We start from the raw sequence: 25651 nt of genomic DNA, 5'->3' as shown, positions 1-25651 counted from the left end.
AAATTTCCAAAGTTGGATTTCAGTGCCAGCTCTGGTTTCCAGCTCCCGGCTAATGCAGAACAGGGGAAGCAATGGTGATGCCAACCAAGAAGGAGGCCTAGATTCCATTCCTGACTCTTGGCTTCAGTTGTGCCCCATCCCTGCTTGATATGATTATTTAGGCAGTGAAGAAGTACATGGGATCTCTCTAGCTTTCTCTCACACCATCAACTTCTTTCTCTACCAAGCTCATAAATATTTGAAAATAAGGGAGGAGATTCAAGAAAGAATAGAAAGCAGCTTTGGCTTTTTCTATAATTATTCTACTCATAAACATTTAAAGAACTGAAATAACATTATAACAAATTAAAGTAAAAGCAGTGGAGTTATTTACCCAAGAACAGAACTTGAGAAATTCTGCAGTATAATCTGCATTTGTGACTGAGGGGAATACAGAGAGATTTGTTTGAGAACCTGCAGTAGGCACCAGCATTGTGGTGCAGCAGGTAAGTCTCCACCTGCAATTCAGGCATCCCATGTGAACAAACAATTTGAGTCCTTGGTGCTCCACTTCCAATTGAGTTCCCTGCTAAAGTACCTGAAAGAGCAGTGAAAGATGGCCTGAGTATTTGGGCCACTTCCATGGTTATGGGAGACCCAGATAGAGTTCCAGACTCCTGGCTTTGGCCTGGCCAACCATTGTGTCCATTTGTTGAATGAACCAGTAGATGGAAGATATCTCTTTCTCACTACCCATATCTCCCTATCTCTATTACTCTGCCTTTCAAATAAGTTAATAAATAAATCTTGGGGCTGGCACTGTGGCACAGTAGGTTAATGCCCTGGCTTAAAAAACCAGCATCCCATATGAGCACCGTTTTGAGACCCAGCTGCTCTACTTCTGATCCAGCTCTCTGCTATGACCTGGGAAAGCAGTAGAAGAAGGCCCAAATCCTTGGGCCCTTGAACCCATGTGGGAGACCCAGAAGAAGCTCCTGGCTCCTGGCTTTAGATCAGTGCAGCCCAGCCATTGCAACCAATTGGAGAGTGAACTGTTGAAAGATCTCTCTTCTCCCTCTTTCTCTCTGCCTCTCCTCTCTCTGTGTAACTCTGATTTTCAAATAAATAAATAAATCTTTTTAAAAAATCTTAAAACATAAAAGAACCTGCAGTAGATTATTTTCCCGACATCGTCCTAGCTCAGGATCAAGTTCATCTCCTCAAACTATTAAGGACTGCATTGCTCTAACAATTAAAAATAAATGCAACTGATTTGTGTTTTAGCCCTAGGTAACTCTTTCCCTTGCAGAATGCTAAGTGTTTGCTTCCAGGGTGGCACTAAAACACTGCCCACTACATCATCTGTATAACACTAAAGACTCTATTGGACATCATGACCCCAAAATTTAGAATATTGTCCTTGAAGCTTCAGCTGAAATCATATAACAAATATATATTTTGCTATGGCAACAGAAAGGTGAGCGACAAAACTGCCTTATCTTGGATAACTGCAATGCTTCATAGCCATGACACATTCACCATTCATCTTGTTTTTATATATTCCCTGAGAATAAAATTCATCTTCCTTTATCCATTTCCATTAATAAATTATTATTAATCTAAAAAGAAAACTGACAGCAAGTTGGGGAATAAAAAAACCACTTACAGGGGCCAGTGTGATCGCCCAGTGGGTTAAAGCCCCAGCCCGCAGAGCCAGCATCCCATGTGAGTGCCAGTTTGAGTCCCAGCTTCTCTACCTCAGATACAGCTCCTGCGAATATGACTGGGAAAGTACTGGAGGATGACTCAAGTGCATGGACCCCTGCAACTATGTGGGAAACACAGAAGAATCTCCTGCCTCTTGGGTTTAGATTGTCTCAGCTCTGACCATTGTGGCCTTTTGGGGAATGAACCAGCAGATAAAAGATTCTCTCTGTCTCTCTCTTGCTCTCTTTCTCTATCACTCTCTGTGACTCTGTCTTTCAAATGTATAAAATAAATATGTTTTAAAAAGTACACAATTTGCAGGTGATGTATTAATTTTCTTTGCTTTTTGAAATATCAGGAGGTGCCCTGAATCATACCTGGAAGAAAACATGAATGCAAGGATTTAAAAGAAAATTTCTCATCTTTCCTTCTACATTACACTGTAGAAAAAGGAATGGTAAAATGAATAAAGAATCTTGAATATATAAATAGAGAAAATGTCAACTTCACCATGGAGGAATAAACGTTTAAACATGGAAATATATAGGCAAGTGCCCCGACCTCTATTAAGTGGCAGAGATTAACCAGAAGTTATCATTGCTTTAATGAAAGCATTGCCAAAATTTTATTAAATGACAATATAACAACAAAAAACAATAAAACTTAGTTATTGTTCAAATAAACTATGTTCAGTAAAATTTACACTAATGAAAGTTATTTTGGGGACTGGCACTGTGGCTTAAAAGGTAAAGCAGCTGCCTGTATCCCATATGGGTGCAAGTTCAAATCCCAGCTGTTCTACTTCAGTTCCAGTTCTCTGCTATGGCCTGTGTAAACAGTAAAAGTTGGCCCAAGTCCTTTGGCCTCTGCACCTGCTTGGGAGACCTGGAAGAAGCTCTTGGATCCTGGCTTTGGATTGGTGCAGCTCTGGCCATTGTGGCCAGTTGGAGAGTAAATCAGCAAATGGAAGACATCTCTCTCTCTGCAAACGGGATTGTCACAGAGTATCCAAACTTCCACATTTTTGCAAACTAGGTCTTGTATAAAGTTCTGTAACCTTGAAAGAGTAGTGCAAGGCAGGCTACACAATGCAGGAAAACAGAAATTTTACTAGAAGATGATATACCATGAAACCCCAAAATTGCAATTGCCACATAGTGTAAGTCAGCCTGCACACACCTCACAAGGATTTCTCAGGGAATGCAGGGACATTTCACTAGTAGCACTAATCTTACAGATAGGTAAATAGTGACAGAGGTGCAATAGACATTCACCCACACACATTTCATCCCAAATGGCCTGAACCCCCAGCTCCATCCCATTGCCGTCTTGGATGAGACAGACTTTCTACAGAATTTTTAGAACTGTACTCTGTACACCTGGAGACACATTGGTCTTCTTTCAGTGCACCAATTTCTGACTAAAAAAATCCTTAAAATCTCAACCTTATTCACCTTTTCTCCAGTCTTCTTTCAGTGCAGCATTTTCTGACAAAAAATTCCTTAAAATTTCAACTTTCTAAAATATGTTAATAAAAATTCACCCTTTCTCCAGCTCCAGAACTGAGGCTGTGCCACTGGTGTCTCTTCCTTGACCAGCCAAGATCTACAGGGTGCACCTGAATACCTGACTTAACATCTCAGATCTATGGCTGTCACCTATGCCACCAAGAGACAGACACCTGTCCTGCTCTCCAAGGTTCCTTTCACCCTCACACTAACACCCACAGACACAGAAACCAACCACACAGCTCTTGAGCATATGAGGAAAGCCCCAGGGGTCAGGAATTCTGTGAAGATGGTGGGAGTGGTTGGAGTGGCACATGCTGAGAAGGAGGCCAGAGGAGATTTCCCATGGTCCTGACCTGCTGACATCATGGGCAGATGAGGCTAGATTCCCAGATACCAATGCATGCCTGCATTAGGAAGAAATGAAGATGATCCATATATCAGCTGGAAAATCAGCCTCCTGGGACACAGAGGGGATATATCAGAACTTTCCTGACCACATGAGATACCCACATAATTATCCAATTCCTCAGTAATTCTTGGTTTGACATATTTACATCTGAAAGAAACATAGTATAAGTGGAGAAATTCAAATATGGAAAGAATTCTTGGCAATTGTCATTAAATTTATTGTTATTTTTAAATCTCATAATTAAAATATGGTTCTAAAAACCTCACATATTTTTTATGACTTATTTTACCTATTTGAAAGACAGAGATACAGAGAGAGGTAGAGCAAGAGAGAGAGGTCTTCCACCTGCTAATTCACCCCCCAAATGGCTGCAACAACCAGAGCTGAGCTATCCAAAGCCAGGAATGGAAACTTCTACTTGGTCTCCTGTGCAGCTGCAGGGGCCCATGGACATGAGCCATCTTCCACTGCTTTCCCAGGCCATACCAGAGAGCTGGTTCAGAAGTGGAGCAGCTGGGATTGGAATCAGGGCCGATATGGGATGCCAGCACTGCAGGCCAGGGCTTTTACCTGCTGCACCAAAGCACCAGCCCCCTAAATATATACTTCTTACAGATACTCAGGAAAAGACTCCCAAGAATTTTTTTAACTTAAAATATTCGAAGAAACTAATGTTCCTCAACAACCCATTTTTAATCTTTTAAAATGATGCTTGATCTTACCTACTAAAACATTTTTTCACCCATCAATGCATCATATTTTGCAGTGAGGAAAATTATTTGAATCTATTCAGTGTATTAAAATGGCTGGAAATTGGGGTGAGTGCCTTCTAAAATCTTCATGAATAATTGAAATTGCACTACCTGGTAATTCTTTACCCAAAAGTTCCTGAAATTCATCTATGAATCACTCCATTTAGTTAAGTATTTAACAAAACTTTATTTTTTTGAGATCTGAACTTAATTTGTGGTTTCTCCCACAAATTAGGCCCAGAGACAGATAAAGGGATGCCATGGACTTCCTGCTTTTACTCCTTTTCCTGTATAAGTGAGAATGGACATGAAATTATGATTTGAGTGGTAGTGTCATTGGGCACTGACTTTTGGCCCACAGCTATTGGTCAATTTTTACTAGATATAATGTCTGAATTGTGCTGTTCAAATTCCTGTATCATCTCTGAGCTGGTAATTACCTTTCAGTGACTTTATTCTGCAACTCGAGGGAGGTCAGTCTTCCTTATTTTTTATTTTTAAATATTTACAGGATTTCTTTATTTATCTGAGAGTAAGAGTTATAGATAGGGAGAAGCATTGACAGAGATGCCTTCCACCCACTGGTTCACTCCCAACTGGCCACAATGGCCAGAGCTGGGCTTGACCTGCTATATCACAGCAGCAATCTCAGTAAAGCTTTTTAAAAATCTAAAGAAGGAAAATGTAAAATGCATAAATTATAGTTGTCTGCATGTATACATTTCTGAAAAGTACACAATTTGATCCTATTGAAAATCTAAAATTCATTTTTAAATTATATAATTGAAAAAGATGAAAAAGATAAAAAAGTTGTTCTGTCATGTCTCTACAGCATAAGATATAAATCAACTTTCCCAGGTTCTATGTGCATTTATTAACAAAGTTTCATAGATGTAATCAGTAGAGTGGCTCCAATAAGTCTTAACCAGGGGTGCAACTAAATTTAACAAGAGTACTCAATAGGAATTTTAGAAGAATTTCAAAATATGTATCAGAAGAAAAATAAGTACTTTACTTGGTACTATACTATTGTCTAAATTTCCAGTTGTCAGATGTACTAAAAAAAATCCCAGAAGTGGCAAAGTTAGTCCAACATGATGTGTAATAAAATAAAGTTTTTAAGTTACAACTTGGCTAGAGAAAATGAGAATTTGCAGATCCCAGATTAAAATAACCAAGAAGGCCCAATAAAAGAAAACTCAATGTCTTCCTATACTAACATTTACTACCTCAGATTTATTTAACAGAAAGGTGATTATTCAAGTTATACCCCATTAGGTAGCCCAATTATACCTGCTAAATCCAGTAAAAAAATAGCACCTCATGATAGATTACTAAAATCATATTGCTGTATGCCATCCACCATGTCCACTGTACCTTATAGCTAATGTTAACAGATCTGATGCATCTCAATAGATAAATGCTGTGTCTTAACCAAGTATGGCAAATGTGTTTTGTTCAAAGTTTTTCCAAAAGCCCCCTCAGTCTCAGTTTGCCTTCACCTTGAAAAGACACTTCTGGGGGGGCGGAGCCAAGATGGCGGATAGTGAGGACGTGCGCCTTAGTTTGGGAAAATAAACTTTCATAAAAGTGGAATTACTGTAGCCTCAGGAAAAGACTCAAGAAAAAAACTGCAGAGGAAACGCTTCCGGATCTTGTGGATGAGACACAGAGAACTTGCAGGGAGCCCACCGTGTGGAAAACCAACCAAGACGAGCCGAGCGGCGGGAGAGGAGCCAGAGCCACAGAATCTCGCCAGCGTGGGAACCCAGGAGGGTAAGACAAAGACCTCAGAAGCCCAAGACATTGGGGGGAGGGGGAACAGAGGCCTCTCTCTTCACTCACCAAGCAAAACAAAGAGCACCGTGATTTTACATATGTAAAGCTCAGCCAAACTCAGTATCTTTAGCGAAACTGGAGAACACATTGAGGGCTGCATAAACTCTGTGTATGGTCCCAGGGGTAGATCAAACGAATACTCACAGAGGCCAGATTTCAACTACCCTCAACTCCACTCCCAACTGAGTCAAAAAAAAAAAAAAAAAAAGAGAGAGAGAGAGCGAACCAGCAAGGAGCAAGTGAGTGAGCAATCTGGGAGAGTCGCTCTTTACACAGCCTTAAACCTGAAGAAACAAGCATAGCTCTCTGGCCACACCCATCACAGCCCCTAAGGCTCCAACAAAGCAGACAGCTCACGTAGAGGCATAGTATAACGAGAAAAAAAAAACACCACAGCAAAAAAAAAAAAAAAAAAAAAAAAAAAACACACCACAAATTATCTCCAACATGCCACACAACAAACATAGAAGCCGAGGTAACAAGAGCAAGGAAGGCACTATGACGCCCCCAAGTGAACAAGACACGCCAATGCAAGATTATGAAGATGAAGAGATAGAGGAAATGCAAGAAGCAGATCTCAAAAAATTGATAAGAACATTAAGAACTTCTCAAAAACAAATTCTTGAACTACAGAAATCCTTAATGGACAAGATAGAAAATCTCTCTCGTGAAAATGAAATATTAAGGAGGAATCAAAATGAAATGAAACAACTAGTAGAACAGGAAACTGAGATAGTGACCAAAAACCACAATGAAATGAAGAACTCAATAGATCAAATGGCAAACACATTAGAGAGCCTTAAAAACAGAATGGGTGAAGCAGAAGAGAGAATATTGGAATTAGAAGACAGAGAACAGGAAAGGAAACAGTCAAATCAAAGAAAAGAAGAAGAAATCAGAAATCTAAAAAATACTGTCAGGAATCTACAGGATACTATTAAAAAACCCAACATTCGGGTTCTAGGAGTTCCTGAAGGCATGGAAAGGGAGAAAGGATTAGAAGGCCTTTTTAGTGAGATACTAGCAGAAAATTTCCCAGGTTTGGAGAAGGACAGAGACATCCTAGTACAGGAAGCTCATAGAACCCCTAATAAACATGATCAAAAGAGATCCTCACCACGACACGTTGTAATCAAACTCACCACAGTGAAACACAAAGAAAAGATCCTAAAATGTGCAAGAGAGAAATGCCAGATTACTCTCAGAGGATCTCCAATTAGACTTACAGCTGACTTCTCATCAGAAACCCTACAAGCCAGGAAAGAATGGCGAGATACAGCCCAGGTGCTAAGAGAGAAAAACTGCCAGCCCAGAATATTATATCCTGCAAAGCTCTCATTTGTGAATGAAGGTGAAATTAAGACCTTTCACATCAAACTGAAATTGAAAGAATTTGTCGCCACTCGTCCAGCCCTGCAAAAGATGCTTAAAGATGTGTTACATACAGAAACACAGAAACACGGTCACCAATATGAAAGGTAAAGGAAGGAAACCTCACAACAAAAGATCACAGGAATCTCAAACCAGATATTAGAAAATATCTTTGGCAAATGGCAGGGCAAAGTTACTCCTTCTCAAAAGTCACATTGAATGTTAATGGCTTGAACTGTCCAGTTAAAAGACACCGATTGGCTGAGTGGGTTAAGGAACAAAACCCATCTTTTTGCTGCTTACAAGAAACTCATCTTTCCAACAATGATCCATACAGACTGAAAGTGAAAGGCTGGAAAAAGATATACCATGCCAACAGAAATGAAAAAAGAGCGGGCGTAGCCATCTTAATATTGGACAACATAAACTTTACCACAAAAACTGTCAGGAGAGACAAAGAGGGGCACTATATAACGATTAAGGGATCCATTCAACAGGAAGATATAATGATTCTCAATGTATATGCACCTAATTACAGGGCACCAGCTTATTTAAAAGACTTGTTAAGGGACTTAAAGGGAGACTTAGACCCCAATACAATAGTACTGGGGGACTTCAATACTCCACTCTCAGAGATAGACAGATCAACAGGACAGAAGATCAACAAGGAGACAGCAGATTTAAACGACACTATAGCCCAAATGGATCTAACAGATATCTACAGAACATTTCATCCTACATCTAAGGACTTTACATTCTTCTCAGCAGTACATGGAACCTTCTCTAGGATTGACCACATACTAGGCCATAAAGCAAGTCTCAGCAAATTCAAGAGAATTAGAATCATACCATGCAACTTCTCAGACCACAAAGGAATGAAATTGGAAATTAGCAACTCGGGAATCCCCAGAACACGTGCAAACACATGGAGATTGAACAACATGCTCCTGAACGAACAATGGGTCATAGAAGAAATTAAAAGAGAAATCAAAAATTTTCTGGAAGTAAATGAGGATAACAGCATAATATACCAAAACCTATGGGATACAACAAAAACAGTGTTAAGAGGAAGGTTTATATCAATAGGTGCCTACATCAAGAAATTGGAGAGGCACCAAATAGATGAGCTTTCAAGTCATCTCAAGGATCTAGAAAATCTGCAGCAAACCAAACCCAAACCCAAACCCAGTAGAAGAAGGGAAATAATTAAAATGAAAGAAGAAATCAACAGGATTGAATCCAAAAAAAATTACAAAAAATCAGCCAAACGAGGAGCTGGTTTTTTGAAAAAATAAACAAAATTGACACCCCATTGGCCCAACTAACTAAAAAAAGAAGAGAAAAGACCCAAATCAATAGGATCAGAGATGAAAAAGGAAACATAACAACAGACACCACAGAAATAAAAAGAATCATCAGAAATTACTACAAGGACTTGTATGCCAGCAAACAGGGAAATCTATCAGAAATGGACAGATTCTTGGACACATACAACCTACCTAAATTGAGCCAGGAAGACATAGAAAACCTAAACAGACCCATAACTGACACAGAAATTGAAACAGTAATAAAGGCCCTCCCAACAAAGAAAAGCCCAGGACCAGATGGATTCACTGCTGAGTTCTACCAGACATTTAGAGAAGAACGAACTCCAATTCTTCTCAAACTATTCAGAACAATCGAAAAAGAGGGAATCCTCCCAAATTCTTTCTATGAAGCCAGCATCACCTTAATTCCTAAGCTGGAAAAAGATGCAGCATTGAAAGAGAATTACAGACCAATATCCCTGATGAACATAGACGCAAAAATCCTCAATAAAATTCTGGCCAATAGAATGCAACAGCACATCAGAAAGATCATCCATCCAGACCAAGTGGGATTTATCCCTGGTATGCAGGGATGGTTCAACGTCCGCAAAACAGTCAACGTAATACACTACATTAACAGACTGCAGAAGAAAAACCATATGATTCTCTCAATAGACGCAGAGAAAGCATTTGATAAAACACAACACCTTTTCATGATGAAAACTCTAAGCAAACTGGGTATGGAAGGAACATTCCTCAACACAATCAAAGCAATATATGAAAAACCCACCGCCAACATCCTATTGAATGGGGAAAAGTTGGAAGCATTTCCAATGAGATCTGGTACCAGACAGGGATGCCCACTCTCACCACTGCTCTTCAATATAGTTCTGGAAGTTTTAGCCAGAGCTATTAGGCAAGAAAAAGAAATTAAAGGGATACAAATCGGGAAGGAAGAACTCAAACTATCCCTCTTTGCAGATGATATGATTCTTTATTTAGGAGACCCAAAGAACTCTACTAAGAGACTACTGGAACTCATCGAAGAGTTTGGCAAAGTAGCAGGATATAAAATCAATGCACAAAAATCAACAGCCTTTATATACACAGGCAATGCCACGGCTGAGGAAGAACTCCTAAGATCAATCCCATTCGCAATAGCTACAAAAACAATCAAATACCTTGGAATAAACTTAACCAAGGATGTTAAAGATCTCTACGATGAAAACTACAAAACCTTAAAGAAAGAAATAGAAGAGGATACCAAAAAATGGAGAAATCTTCCATGCTCATGGATTGGAAGAATCAACATCATCAAAATGTCTATTCTCCCAAAAGCAATTTATACATTCAATGCAATACCAATCAAGATACCAAAGACATTCTTCTCAGATCTGGAAAAAATAATGCTGAAATTCATATGGAGACACAGAAGACCTCGAATAGCCAAAGCAATCTTGTACAACAAAAACAAAGCCGGAGGCATCACAATCCCAGATTTCAGGGCATACTACAGGGCAGTTGTTATCAAAACAGCATGGTACTGGTACAGAAAAAGATGGATAGACCAATGGAACAGAATAGAAACACCAGAAATCAATCCAAACATCTACAGCCAACTTATATTTGATCAAAGATCCAAAACTAATCCCTGGAATAAGGACAGCCTATTCAATAAATGGTGCTGGGAAAATTGGATTTCCATGTGCAGAAGCTTGAAGCAAGACCCATACCTTTCACCTTACACAAAAATTCACTCAACATGGATTAAGGACTTAAATCTACGACCCGAAACCATCAAATTATTAGAGAGCATTGGAGAAACTCTGCAAGATATAGGTACAGGCAAAGACTTCTTGGAAAAGACCCCAGGAGCACAGGCAGTCAAAACCAAAATCAACATTTGGGATTGCATCAAACTGAGAAGTTTCTGTACTTCAAAAGAAACAGTCAGGAAAGTGAAGAGGCAACTGACAGAATGGGAAAAAATATTTGCAAACTATACTACAGATAAAGGGTTGATAACCAGAATCTACAAAGAAATCAAGAAAATCCACAACAACAGAACAAACAACCCACTGAAGAGATGGGCCAAGGACCTCAATAGACATTTTTCGAAAGAGGAAATCCAAATGGCCAACAGACACATGAAAAAATGTTCAAGATCACTAGCAATTAGAGAAATGCAAATCAAAACCACAATGAGGTTTCACCTCACCCCGGTGAGAATGGCTCACATTCAGAAATCTACCAACAACAGATGCTGGAGAGGATGTGGGGAAAAAGGGACACTAGCCCACTGTTGGTGGGAATGCAAACTGGTTAGGCCACTATGGAAGTCAGTCTGGAGATTCCTCAGAAACCTGAACATAACCCTACCATACAACCCAGCCATCCCACTCCTTGGAATTTACCCAAAGGAAATTAATTTGGCTAATAAAAAAGCCATCTGCACATTAATGTTTATTGCAGCTCAATTCACAATAGCTAAGACCTGGAATCAACCCAAATGCCCATCAACAGTAGACTGGATAAAGAAATTATGGGACACGTACTCCATAGAATACTATACAGCAGTAAGGAACAATGAAACCCAGTCATTTGCAACAAGATGGAGGGATCTGGAAAGCATCATGCTGAGTGAATTAAGCCAGTCCCAAAGAGACAAATATCATTTGTTTTCCCTGATCGGTGACAACTGAGCACCAAAGGGGAAACCTGTGGAAGTGAAATGGACACTATAAGAAACAATGACCTGATCAGCTTTTGTCCTGACTCTAGATGTACAATGTAATACTTTATCCTTTTTAGTATTTGTTGTTGTTGTTGTTGTTGTTGTTGTTGTTCTAGTACTAGTGGTTGAACTCTGTAATTAACACACAATTATTCTTAGGTGTTTAAATGTTAACTGAAAAGTGACCCCTGTTAAATTTCAGAGTGGAAAAAGAGAGGGGGGAGATGCATAGTTTGGGACATGCACAATCAGTCTTGCCCCAAATGATGGAGTTAGAAATGTGCCAGGGGATTCCATTACAATCGCATCAAGGTGGCATGTACCAATGCCATCTCACTAGTCCAAGTGATCAATTTCAGTTCACATTCGATGGCTTGGATAGGTCTAAGAAACAAAGGGATCACACAAACAAGACAAGTGTCTGCTAATACTAACTGATAGAATCAAAAAGGGAGAGAAAAATCCAGCATGGGAAGTGGGATACACAGCAGACTCATAGAATGGCAGATGTCCTAAACAACACTCTGGCCTCAGAATCAGCCCTTAAGGCATTCAGACCTGGCTCAAGAGCCCATGAGAGTATTGTAGGCATGGAAAGCCAAGATACCATGGAAAAGAAAAAAAAAGAAGAAGACCTAAATGAAAGACCTCTGTGAGTGAGATCCCAGTGGAAAGAATGGGGCCATCAAAGAAGGAGGTACCCCTCTCTGAAGGGAGGAGAGAACTTCCACTTTGGCTGTGACCCTATCGGAATAAGATCAAAGTCAGCGAACTCTAAAGGCTTCCATAGCCCTGGCAACTCATGACTAGAGCCTAGGGAGATTACTGACGCCATGAACAGGAGTGTCAAATTGTTAAGCCAGCAACAGGAGTCACTGTGTACTTACATCCCATGTGGGATCTGTCCTTAATGTGTTGTCTAATGTGCAGTGATGCTGTAACTAGTACTGAAACAGTATTTTTACACTTTGTGTTTATGCGTGGGTACAAACTGATGAGATCTTTACTAATTATATACTGAATCGATCTTCTGTATATAAAGATATTTGGAAATGAAAAAAAAAAAACAAAACAAAAACCTGGTGTTAAATTGGAAATGGCATAGAAAATTAATTAATTAAAAAAAATATTATGTAGGATCTCTGTCTTTAATGTGCTGTGCACTCTTATTTAATGCTATAACTAGTACTCCAACAGTATTTTTTTTTTCACTTTGTGTTGCTATATGGGGGCAAACTGTTGAAATCGTTACCTAATTTATACTAAACTGATCTTTTGTATATAAAGAGAATTGAAAATGAATCATGATGTGATTGGAAGGGGAGAGGGAGTGGGAAAGGGGAGGGTTGTGGGTGGGAGGGAAGTTTTGGGAGGGGGAAGCCATTGTAACCCATGAGCTGTACTTTGGAAATTTATATTCATTAAATAAAAGTTTAATAAAAAAAAAAAAAGAAAGAAAAGAAAAGACACTTCTGAGGTATACAAATCAGTCCAGCTTCTTTGGGCCTCCCTCCAATGAAAGGGGCTAAAATCCATCAAAATAAACTCTAGGCACTGTCCTTGTGTTCTCAGTGACTTTTTCCCTCTAGGGGCTCACAAACCTAAATTCTCTAGATCACCTGTGATGTCCATTAGTTGTCAAAGACTATGATGCAAGTAATTTCCCCTCTTGGAACCTTGTTATTAACTGTGCTGTATGAGAAATGAAGTCTCCTACACAACTTGTGCTTATGATTCTCCAAACTGTGTTGTCTGCTAGGACTTTGGCCATGAATATAGGACAGTAAAACCTGAGTATGGTTACTGAGGTGTCCTTAATTAAGGATAGACTGGGGCCAGCACTGTGGTGCAGTGGTGTAATCCTTTACCTGCAGTGCCAACACCCAATATGTGCACCAGTTCTAGTCCCCATTTCTCCTCTTCCCATGCAGCTCTCTGCAATAGCCTGGGAAAGCAGTAGAAGATGGTCCAAGTGCTTCGGTCCCTGCAAAAATGTGGGAGACCTGGAAGCTCCTAGCTTGGATTGGCCCAACTCTAGCCATTGCAGTCATTAGGGGAGTAAACGAGCATATGGAAGACCTTTCTCTCTGTCTCTTTCTCTCACTATCTGTAACTACACCTGTCAAATAAATAAATAAAATCTGTGTGTATGTATGTGTGTGTGTATATATATATATATATATGTATATGTATATATGTCTATGTGTGTATATATATATGTATATATATATATATATATAATGAACCAAAACATGGCATTCTCCATTTGGCACAAGGGACAGGCTCCAATATCTACTCTCTATGTCAGTATGTCAGTATAATGCAGGAGGTTACCTTTCTACCAAACAAGAAAAGCTATTTAAGTTCAGCTGGACACCATTCTGCTGACTATTGACCTTATTTACTGTTAGTCTGGATGCTTTCATTGGTTGCAATCCAGAGACCCAATTTTCCCATAGATGTTAACATCAGCAAACATGAAAATTTGGTAAGAAAAGCTTAAACTGAGAGTTATGATTAATAACTATTTTAACAAAATTTCTCAGAACCCATCTAGTCCAAACCTTGGACGATTGGAAGCTGTTGTACTTGGCCCACCCATAATCAAAATGGATTCCAAATTCTTTAACTGCAAGGAGAGTATCATAGACATTAATGCTCCAAACTGATCCAGTTCCCTGCTAATGTGTCTGGAAAAGCAGCACAGGATGACTCAAATATTGGGGCTCCTGTACCCATGTAAGAGACTGAAAGAAGCCCCTGGCTCCTGACATCAGTCTGGCCTAGCCACAGTCATTGCAGTCATTTGAGGAGGAAGATCAATCTCTCCCACTCTCTCTTTGTAGTGCTGCCTTTCAAATATATAAATACATCTTTAAAAAAGTAGATCACTTCAATCAATTTGCCATTGCTCAGTCATGATGACTTTTACTACCCGAAGTTCTTTTTCAAAAGATTTATTTATTCAAAAGGCAGAAAGAGGAGCTGGTGGTGTAGTGCAGTGGACAAAGCTGCTATATGTTACACTGGCAATCCTGTATGTGCACCAGTTCAAGTATCAGCTATTCCAATTCTGATCCAGCTCCCTGCCAATGGACTGAAAAAACAGTGGAAGATGGGCTAAGTGCCGGGCTGCTGCCACACACATTGGAGGAGAAGCTCCTGGCTTCAACCTGGCCACACTCTGGCTATTGAAGGCATCTCAAAAATGAATCAGGTGATGGAAGATTTCTGTCTCTCCCTCTCTCTGTAACTCTTTCAAATAAATAATTAAATATTTTAATATGATAAAAAAGGCAGAGACACAGAGACAAAGAAAGAGGGAAAGAGAAACATAGAGATCTCCCATCTGCTGGTTCACTTTCTACATGGCTACAACAACTATGCAAGACCAGGTTCTCAAGTCCCCATTTAGGTTACAGTTCTCCAAATTAGATGACAGGAATCAAAGAATTTGAGCCATCATCCATTGCTTCCTGGGGATATTAACATGAAACAGATTTGGAAGTGGGATACCCAAAACTCAGATTAGCACTGCAATATAGGATGTGGGCATCTATTGTGATGGCTAACAAATTGGAAAACCTAGAGGAAAAAAATGAAGAGATTCCTGGACATACACAATATACCAAAATTTAGTCATAAAGACACATAGAAAAGCTAAATAAATCAAAACCAAGACAGAAATTGGATGAGTAATAAAGACCCTCCCAACAAAGAAAAGTCCAGGATCAGACAGCCTCATTATTGAATTCTTCCGGACTTTTAAAGAAGAACTGATTCCATTTCTTCTCAAACTATTCAAAACAATTGAAAGAGAGACAATCCTCTCAGACTCCTTCTATTAAGCCTGCATCACCTTGATTCTTAAACTAGAAAAAGACACAGTGGAAAAAGAAAACTATAGAAAAATATCCCTGATGAGGGCCGGTGCCATGGCACACTGGGTTGATCCTCCACCTGCAGATCTGGCATCCCATGTGGGTGCTGGTTCTGGTCCCAGTTGCTCCTCTTCTAGTCCAGCTCTCTGCTCTGGCCTGAGAGGGCAGTGGAGGATGGCCCAAGTGCCTGGGCCCCTACACCTGTATGAGAGACCAGGAAGAGGCATCTGGCTCCTGACTTCAGGTCAGAACAGATCCGGTCATTGCGGCCATTTGGTGAGTGAGGCAGTGAAGAGAGGATCTTTCTCCCTGTTTCTTTTTCACTTTCTGTAACTCTACCTGTAAGTAGAGTTAAAAATTTTAAAAAAGAAAGAAACATATCTGTGATGAATATAGATGCAAAAATCCTCATAAAAGAAATACGTAATTGAGTCAAAATGACCACAATGCCTGGAGCTGGGCTGATCTGAAGCAAGGAGCCAGGAGTTTCTCCAGGGTTTCCCACATGAGCGCAGGGGCCAAAGTACTTGAACCATTTTCCACTGACTTCCCTGCCCATTCGCAGAGAGCTGGATCATTAGAGCAGCAGCCAGGATACAAATTGATGCCCATGTGATATGCCAGTGTGGGTGGCAGAGACTCAATCTAGTATACCACAGCACTAGCCCCCCAAAAGCAATCACAGATTCAATATGATCCCAATCAAAATACCAACAACATCCTTCTTGAGATCTAGAGAAAATAATATTAAAATTTGCATGGAAATGCAAGAGACCCCAAATAGTTAAAGGAATCTTAAACAACAAAAACAAAGTTGGAAGCCTCATAATACCAAAATTCAAGACCTATTACAAGACAGTTATAATCAAAACAGTCAGGTACTGACACCAAAAAGTCATGTGGATGAATGAAGCAGAGTAGAATCCCCAAAAATTAATCCACAAATCTACAACCAACTAATTTGTGACAAATGATCTAAAATAAATCCCTGGACAAAGAACAGTCTTCAAAAATGGTGCTGGAAAAATTTGACCTTCTCATGCAGAAAAATGAAACAAGATCTCTACCTTACAACTTATACAAAAATACAGTGTAAATGGATCGATGATCTAAATCTATGATGTGATACCATCAAATTCCTAGAGGGAAACATCAGAGAAACTCTGCAAGATACTGGCATCGGCAAAGCCTTCTTAGAAAAGGCTCCAAGAAGCACAATCAATGAAGGTATAAATACTCAAATGGGATTACATCAAGCTAAGAACCTTCTGAACTGCAAAGCAAACATTCAACAAGATGAAGCACCTGACAGAATGGAAGAAAATATTTGCAAACTAGGCAACTGAAAAAGTAAAATATCCAGAATCTAGAAAGAGCTCAAAAAACTCAACAACAAAAAACAAACAATCCAGTCAAGAAATGGGCAAAGGATATAAATCGGCATTTTTCCAAGGATGGATTTCAATTAGCAAGCAGACACATGAAAACATGCTCAGGAACAATAGCCATCAGAGAACTGCAAATAAAAGCCACAATGACCTTTTGCCTCACCCAGTTAGAATGGCTCTCAGACAGAAACCAGAAGTCAGGAGATGGAGGTTTTGTGTAGCAGGTTAAGCTGCTGCCTGCAGTGCTAGAACCCCACATGATTGCGATTTTGAGTTCAGGCTGCTGCACTTCTGATCCAGCTCCCTGCTAATGTGCTTGGGAAGGCAGCAGAAGATGGCCCAAGTACCTGGGCCCCTGCACCCACTTGGGTGACCAGGGAGATGCTTCTAACTCTGGCTTCAGATTGGACCAGCACCACCTGTTGGGTCATATGGAGAATAAACTAGCAGATAAAATATTTATGTCTCTATGCCTCTGCCTCTCCCTCTCTGTAACTCCACCTTTCAAATAAAGAATTCTTTTGAAAAAGTCAACAAAAAGTAAAGGCTGGTGGAGAGGTAGAGAAAAAGGTACTCTAACCCACTGTTGGTGGGAATGAAGCTAGTACAGCCATTATGGAAGGCAGTATAAAAGTTCCTCAGAAATCTGAAAACAGATATACCATATGATCCTGCCATTCCACTCCTGGGAATTTATCCAAATGAAATGAAATAGAATATGCATATGCACGAGTTATCTGTACCCTCATGTGTATAACAGCTCAATTCACAATAGTTAACATGGAATCAACCCAGATGTCCATCAACTGGTGACTGGAAAAAGAATATGAGCTATATATACAGTCTAAAATACTATTCAGCCATAATTGAGAATGAAATCCTATCTTTTGTAACCAAATGGATGCAACTGGAAACAATTATGCTTTGTGAAAAAAGCCAGTCCCCACAAGACAAATACCATATGTTTTCTCTGATTGATTGTAATTAATATATAGACAACAAAATGTAGTATGAGTTAAATTGACATTTTGAGATTTGATTATTGTTCACAGCGCTTTTCTGTACTCTTTGATAGAGTATAGAAAATATACTCATCGATATTTCTGCTACTACTTGAATTCTTTATTTTGTAGAGGGTTAAAGCTTGTGATTCTAAAATAAAATCAAAGCATGGAGTTGTAAAAGTTGAAAGAAAATAAAACAAGAAGCAGGGAGTTGGAAGTATGAGACAAAGGGAAGATAGGGTAGGATGTATCAGTTTGCTCTTAAATCTGTATATATAAATTACATGAAATTTGTTCACTTAATATGAGTTTTAAAACATAAACTTAACACTAGAAGAAAAAGACCTGAGATCAGTGTTTTCTGGATCACCACTAATAAAATTTAGTCTTCATTTATGTCTGATCATATTTTATTTTTATTTTATAAGAAAATTAACATTACCATCCCTAACAAGCCCATCCTGAATCATCCATATCTATCAGTTCCCACTATGCTAATAATTTCTCATGAACTTAAATCCATATCATCTTAAAAAGATGCAATGTGGGGCTGGTGCTGTGGCATAGCAGGTAAAGCTGCTGCCTACAGTGCTGGCAACCCATATGGGTGCTAGTTCAAGTCCCGGCTGCTCCATTTCTGAACCAGCTCTCTGCAATTGCCTGCAAAAGCAGTAGAAGATGTCTCAAGTCCTTGGGGCCCAGCACACACGTGGGAGACCCAGAAGAAGCTCCTGGGTCCTGGCTTTGGATCGATGCAGACCAGCCATTGTGGCCAACTGGGCCACAATCAGCAGATGGAAGACCTCTCTGTCTCTGTCTCTCTGTACCTCTCCTCTATTTGTGCAACTCTGACTTTCAAATAAATAAATCTTTTTTTAAAAAAACCTGATTCATGTTATTATTTATGTCTTTTAGAGGCTTTGCAGATGTTGATTATGTGAGCCATGAAAATGCATAAAATGCAAATCCTAGAATAGGCAACGCCATGTTCACTAAACTGGTAAAATCCAGTGCATGTGTTGAAAAAAATACACTAGCAATAAATTTGAAAAAGCTGTTAAGTATTATAAGTGGCTGTCAAAGAGCTAAAAACCTGACAATGACTCATTATGTCATTAATTTAATACATAATTCTGAGAAAAGCAGAAGTATTTGTTAAAATGTCTGCTAAAATGCACTAGGTTTATAATATTTGAATGCATCTTTCTTATATGTAATGTAGTCCTGTGCTACTTTAGAGTATCAGAAATTTTAAATGATGGACTGGTGCTGTGGTGGAGCAGGTTAACACCATGGCCTGAAGTGCCAGTATCCCATATGGGGGCCAATTCAATACCCAGCTACTCCACTTCTGATCCTGCTCTCTGCTATGGCCTAGGAAAGTAGTAGAAGATGGCCCAAGTCCTTGTGCCCCTGCACCCATCTGGGAGATCCAGAACTAGCTCCTGGCTTCAGAACAGCACAGCTCCAGCAGTTGCAACCAATTAGGGAGGAAACATAAGATGGAAGACCTCTCTCTCTGGCTCTCCTCCCTCTTTGTAACTCTGACTTTCAAATAAATAAATCTTTAAAAATTAAGAAATGTAAAATGTGAAAGGTTTTAAAAAATGTATTTATTTATTGTGAGGCAGAGTTACAGATATAGAGAGGAAGTGAAAGAGAGATCTTCTATCCACTGGTTCACCCCCAAATGGCCAGAAGAGCTGGAGCTGGGCCAATCTGAAGCCAGGTGCCAGAAGCCAGGAGTCAGCAGCTTCCTCCAGGTCTCCCACATGAGTGCAGGGGCCCAAGCATTGATATCATATTCCACTGCTTTCCTAGGCCATTAGCAAAGAGCTGGATTGGAAGTGCAGAAGCAGGGACTCAAACTAGTGCCCATATGGGATGCTGGTACTGCAGGTGGAAGCTTAACCTACTATGCCACAGAGTGGGCCCAGTGATTGGTTTTAGGAAGACACCTTTCATGTAGAATAGGCTGCAATATTGTAAGGTAAGGTTTAGCTTTTATTTCTCACACATCAGCATTCATCTTTTAGCAACTATAAATATTGAATATCATACATATATACATAAATATAGGTAACTGCAGATTTTGTTGTCATTCTTTCTAATCCTCTTTTTAATGTCTGCTTACAGGCCATCTTATGGATTATTATATTGATGTTACCTGTACACAACCAACAGACATTTCCACTGTAGAATGCATTTATATGTACAGGTATTTTTGTTTGTGTGTACATGAATGCACATTGTATGGAGATAGCACTGACAGTAATACTGTGAGAAATCCTAACGCTGATTTCAAACTTTCTGTCCTCCCTAGAAATGACTGTCATTGAAGCAGACCACAGGGCCCCTTTTGATGTTATGGACTGAAATGTGCCTCCCTAAAGCTCAAACACTGAAGTGCTAAACACCAAAATGACTCTACCTGAAGAAAGTGCTTTTAAGCAGGTCAAATGATATATGTGTCTGCCTCATCAGGAGAAAGGCTTCTGGAAAAATTGAGCCTTTTAGGACCTTAATCTTATATTTTCAAGCTCCACAACTCTGAGAAGTAAAATCCCATGATTTAAATCATATTCTCTGTGGTATTTTCTTAGCAAATTAATACATCCTCATTTCTGCCAACATTTCATGCAGTCATCTAGAAGGTTCTCATGATTGGCAGAGAAATATAAAAATTAAAACTATGACTATAGATGACCAACTATCTACAAACACAAAAAAGATATCCCAGAAGCAACTTACTACCATCCTCCAGTACCCAGAGAAAAACAAGAATGAATCAAGTTGCAGGGCAGTAGAAAAAGTGAATAATGAAAGATCACTGCAGAAATAAATAAATAAAGGGCTGGTGCTGAGGTGCAATGGGTTAGAGCCTTGACCTTGCATCCCATATGTTGCTGCTATGAGACCAGCTACTCTACTTCCAATCCAGCTGCCTACTAATGCACCTGGGAAATCGGTGGAAGATGGCCCATGTTCTTGGGTGCTAGCACCCACCTGAAAGACTTGGAAGAAGTGTCTGGCCTTTCAAAAAAAACTAAAAAAATAGAGGCAGTGTTAGCACTGTTGGAAAAACAGACACATAGTTCAATGGAAAAGAATAGGCAGCTGAAATAAACCGACTTTTCTACAGGCAACTCATATTTAACAAAGAAACTAAAACAAACAGGAGAAAGAAGATTCCTTTTAGCAAATGGTCTAGAGGAAAGTGATTATCCACATGTAGAAGCCTGAAAATATACCCCAACACCTCATACACTATGTAAAAGCAACTCAAGATGAATTAAAAATCTAGATACAAAACCAAAAACTAAGTAAAGATAGAGGAAACTATGAAATATTAGCTAGAGAACAGTTTTGGGTAAGATTCCAAAAGCACAAGTAACAAAAATAAAACATATGAATTTGAGTGTATCAAATTAAGATACATCTTCACAACAAAGTAATCATCAGAGTGAAGATTAACAAACAGAATGGCAGAAAACATTGAAAACTCTACATATGACAAAAGATTGATAGCCAGAACATACATATATAGAACTGGAAAAACTCTAAACAAGAAGCAAAATGTACAGTTAAGAAATGGGCAAGGCCAGTGCCGTGGCTCAACAAGCTAATCCTCTGCCTTGCGGTGCCGGCACACTGGGTTCTAGTCCCAGTTGGGGCACCAGATTCTGTCCCGGCTGCCCCTCTTCCAGGCCAACTCTCTGCTATGGCCCGGGAGTGCAGTGGAGGATTGCCCAAGTGCTTGGGCCCTGCACCCCATGGGAGACCAGGAGAAGCACCTGGCTCCTGCCTTTGGAACAGCGTGGTGCACCAGCCACAGTGCACCGGCCGCGGCGGCCATTGGATGGTGAACCAACGGCACAAGGAAGACCTTTGTCTCTCTCTCTCACTGTCCACGCTGCCTGTCAGAAAAAAAAAAAAAAAAAAAAAAGAAATGGGCATTGATCAGAATAGATGTTTCTCAGAAGAAGAAATATAAATGGTCAAGACATATATGAACATGCCCAATATCACTCACCATTAGGGAAACGTAAATCAAAACCAATAGCAGACTCCATATGTGGGAGAACACAATGCTTGGGTTTTCATTTGTGCAACAAGTGGCTTTAGAGGACCCTGTTCACCTCTAGAGGGCAGAGTCTACATGGAAGTAAGGAAACCTTAATGTTTTCTAATGGGCCTGTTAAATTTGACCAGTGCCTACTATATTTGCCACAACTTTCCAGTCTCACCACTTTCCTTCTTCTTCCTCTCTCTGTCGCTTGCAAAAATAGTATACCTTCTATAAACTGAGGATACTTTTTTTTGTTTTTATTCCTTCTGTCCCTTATGATATTCCTCTAAGAAATCACAGCCATCAAAGTATTCATTCATTTATGCAGTCTGCAGTTTGCATGGGCTACTACATGGCAAAGTACTAGGTTAAAGGAAAGGTATAGGCCAGGAACTGAGCAAGGTTCACAATGATGAAGCCATTGAGGGAATGAACCCAATGGAAGACCTCTCTTTCTTCCTCTCTCTGCCTCTCCTTCTCTGTCTGTGTAACTCTGATTTCCAAATAAATAATCTTTAAAAACTAACTAAATAAATAAATATAGTAGTAACCTGGTGGCAACACCTTTCTATCAGAACATGTGAAGCACTCAAACACAGTTTGTCACGGAAAGTCAGCCATAGTTTTCCAGGGCACATCTTCTACTCCACTATGTGGACATATCTGTGGGGGGCAAGGGGCACTTATTTCTTCCCTTCTTCTTTCTTACCACTCTCACAGTTATAACTTCTATAGATGCTTCCACAGACCAGTCTCTATGAAAATGTAGAACTAATTTCCTCCCATGTCAAAAATGTCACGGGTTTAAACACAGAACCCAAAATAAGACAAATAACTGCCCTTCTTAATTACACAGTGTGGAATATAAGATTCTCAGTGGATCACTGGGTAACTGTAAAGTACTAGGCAGAGAAAAACTGTTACTCATCTGTATTTATGATGCTGTAATTCTCCACTTTATGCAAACTCAGATTAAAAGAGCTCCAGTTAGTGGGCAGCACTGTTGCATAGTGGGTTAAGCTACTTCCTGCAGTGTCAGCATCCCATATGGGTGCCAGTTGGGGTCCTGGCTGCTCCACTTCCCATCCAGCTCTCTGCTGTGCCCTGGGAAAACAGTAGAAGATGGCCCAAATCCCTCATCTCCTGCACCCACCTAGGAGACCTGGAAAGCTCCTGGCTCCTGGTTTTTTATCAGAACAGCTTAGGCCATCTATCTCTGCTTATGCCACTCTGTAACTCTGCCTTTCAAATAAACAAATAATTATTTTAACAAACAGCTTCAATGCAGAAGAAGCTCCTGGCTACTGGCTTCAGATCAGCACAGCTCCAGCTGCTGCTGCCAATTGGGGAGTGAACCATTGGATGAAAGATATCTCTCTCTCTCTCTCTCTCTGCCTGCCTCTCTCTTTGTATCTCTGAGTTTCAAATGAATAAATAAATCTTTTTTTTTTTGACAGGCAGAGTGGATAGTGAGAGAGAGACAGAGAGAAAGGTCTCCCTTTGCCATTGGTTCACCTTCCAATGGCTGCCGTGGCCAGCATGCTGCAGCCAGCACACTGCACTGATCTGAAACCAGGAGCCAGGTGCTTCTCCTGCTTTCCCAAGTGGGTGCAAGGCCCAAGCACTTGGGACATCCTCCACTGCATGCCCAGGCCATAGCAGAGAGCTGGCCTGGAGAGGGGCAACCGGGACAGAATTTGGCACCCCGACCGGGACTAGAACCAGGTGTGTTGGCACCACAGGTGGAGGATTAGCCTATTGAGATGTGGCGCCGGCCAATAAATAAATCTTAAAAAACAAACAAACAAAAAAAAAAAACTCCAGTTATTGACAACACAGTAGACTTGCATTAATTTTAGTTCACTTTTCACTTTGCAAAGGGATCAGTGGCAGGTAAAAACAGTTGACAACCTTGCTAACCGGAGAAGAAATAGCTGAAGACAGAAAATGAAAAGCAGCCAAATAAATCATCAGCTACGATTCCATGGCCTTGTAGAAGAAATACAGCCACAACCTGAGACAAAGAAAGAGAAATGGACCCCATCCAACACAAACCTTGAAAAGTGGATGCTCACAATTAATGAGTGAAGCAGCTGCCCACTGATATCTTGTCTAGGGAGTGAAGATGCCCTAAGTTCTGCTTCTGAAAACTCCAGTCATAAATCTGTCCTCGTAAATCTGTCCCTGGCATCTCTTTTACAAACATACTGGACCCACCGATAGTTGGAAATGTGATCCTAAGTCATGTAGGCTGCATTTAAACCCACCAGTACTATAACAGCTGAGGTATGATGCTGGTGATCCTATGAATATTCTAACAAACTTGAATTTGATGCTCAATTCTCAGGAAATCATTCCAGCTGAGCCTAGGGCCATTAATATAAACTCCTTGGACCCTCCACTCTCTCTGTGCCTGTTTGAAAGAAGGGAGTTTTCCCACCCCAGGTTTCTGTAACAGCTTCAAATTCCAGATTGGAAAAATCTGATAATCAAATATGGGAAAGGGATCAATGCACAAAGCTGCTACACAGGCTGCACACTGCTCCCTCTGGGAAAAAGCTGAACACTCAGGGCCACACCCAGCAGGTGTGTCCACGGGGACCCCACCAGGAAGATGAGGTGCAGGATGAGAGCAGTGGGGCAGATCCTAGTCAGATCCTCCTTCCCACCCCTCTGCTGCCCAGGCTCTCTGCTGAAGACCATCCAGCCCCACCCTGCAGGAACCAGCCCAGGAAACAGCAGGAGGCCCTGCCAGACTGCATTCTGAGACCACCCATGGTGGGAACCCGGCTTATTTAACTGGAGAGCAGGAGTCTCCCCGCCTTCCTTCCCTGTGCTCTCAGCTGCCCTGCATGTGCAGTTTCCCAGAACGCTGCCCTCTCCTGTAACCACTAAATAAAGCACATTAGGGACAGGCCGGGCACTGGGAGCCTGGGAAGCAGAGGTGGGAGACAGAACAGCCCGGGCCCCAGCCCTGACCTCGGGGAAAGTTGCCATGATCGCTGAGAAGTAAGTGAGCCTCACTGGGGGCCTCCAGCCGCCCTGGCACCCACCCTTGTCCCACACACCTCCCCGCCCGTTCCTGTACCCCAAACCTGCTGCAGAAAGTCCCAGGAGTAGGTACCCTTTCTTCCAGAACCACGGGGAGCGAAGCGGGGAGAGTGGGGCAGAAAGAGTCCCTGGCACGAGGGACCCACAGGCGGACAATGAAGAGGGAAGCAGCAGCAGGAGGCAGGCTCTGGGTGAGCACTCGGAAACTGCCTGGGATCCCACGTGCAGAGCAGGAGATGCAGTAAATGCAGGAGGAGTAACACAGCCCCCAGGGCAGACCTCGACCAGGGAATGAACTCCCTCTGGTCCAACCCTTGGGCGGGCACTAGCACGCGCATGCCTACAGGCATTCGGAAGGCAGATTACATCGGAGATCCTGGGTACTCTGGGAAATGGAGTCCAGGCCACAGCATCCCTACAGACACCAGCTGGCCCTCCCCAAGGGGTGCAGGCTGGGGTGGGTGCCCACAACCAGAGGGCATTTGCTTTTGTTAAGTCCCTCCTTCCTGTCCTTCCCACCCCAAAATCTCAAGGATCAGTTGCTGTTCTTCCTTTCCTGAATCAAAATCTTAAAGAATGACACCCACTGCTGCTACTGACCCCAAATCCTGGCTCCCTCATAACCTCTGTCTCTTCCAGAAAAATCTTA

At 40.9% G+C, this 25651-nt stretch overlaps 1 protein-coding gene across 1 annotated transcript in view; it reads right to left on the bottom strand.

The window, feature by feature from the left end:
• The window catches only part of LOC133747077 (zinc finger protein 436-like), a 58789-nt gene that overhangs the window by 9385 nt on the left and 23753 nt on the right, over positions 1-25651 (bottom strand). The window lies entirely within an intron of this gene.

The sequence above is a fragment of the Lepus europaeus genome, chromosome 18 (assembly GCF_033115175.1).
Source record: "Lepus europaeus isolate LE1 chromosome 18, mLepTim1.pri, whole genome shotgun sequence".
Taxonomy (NCBI): Eukaryota; Metazoa; Chordata; class Mammalia; order Lagomorpha; family Leporidae; genus Lepus; species Lepus europaeus.
This window is presented reverse-complemented; position numbering and strand designations above follow the sequence as displayed.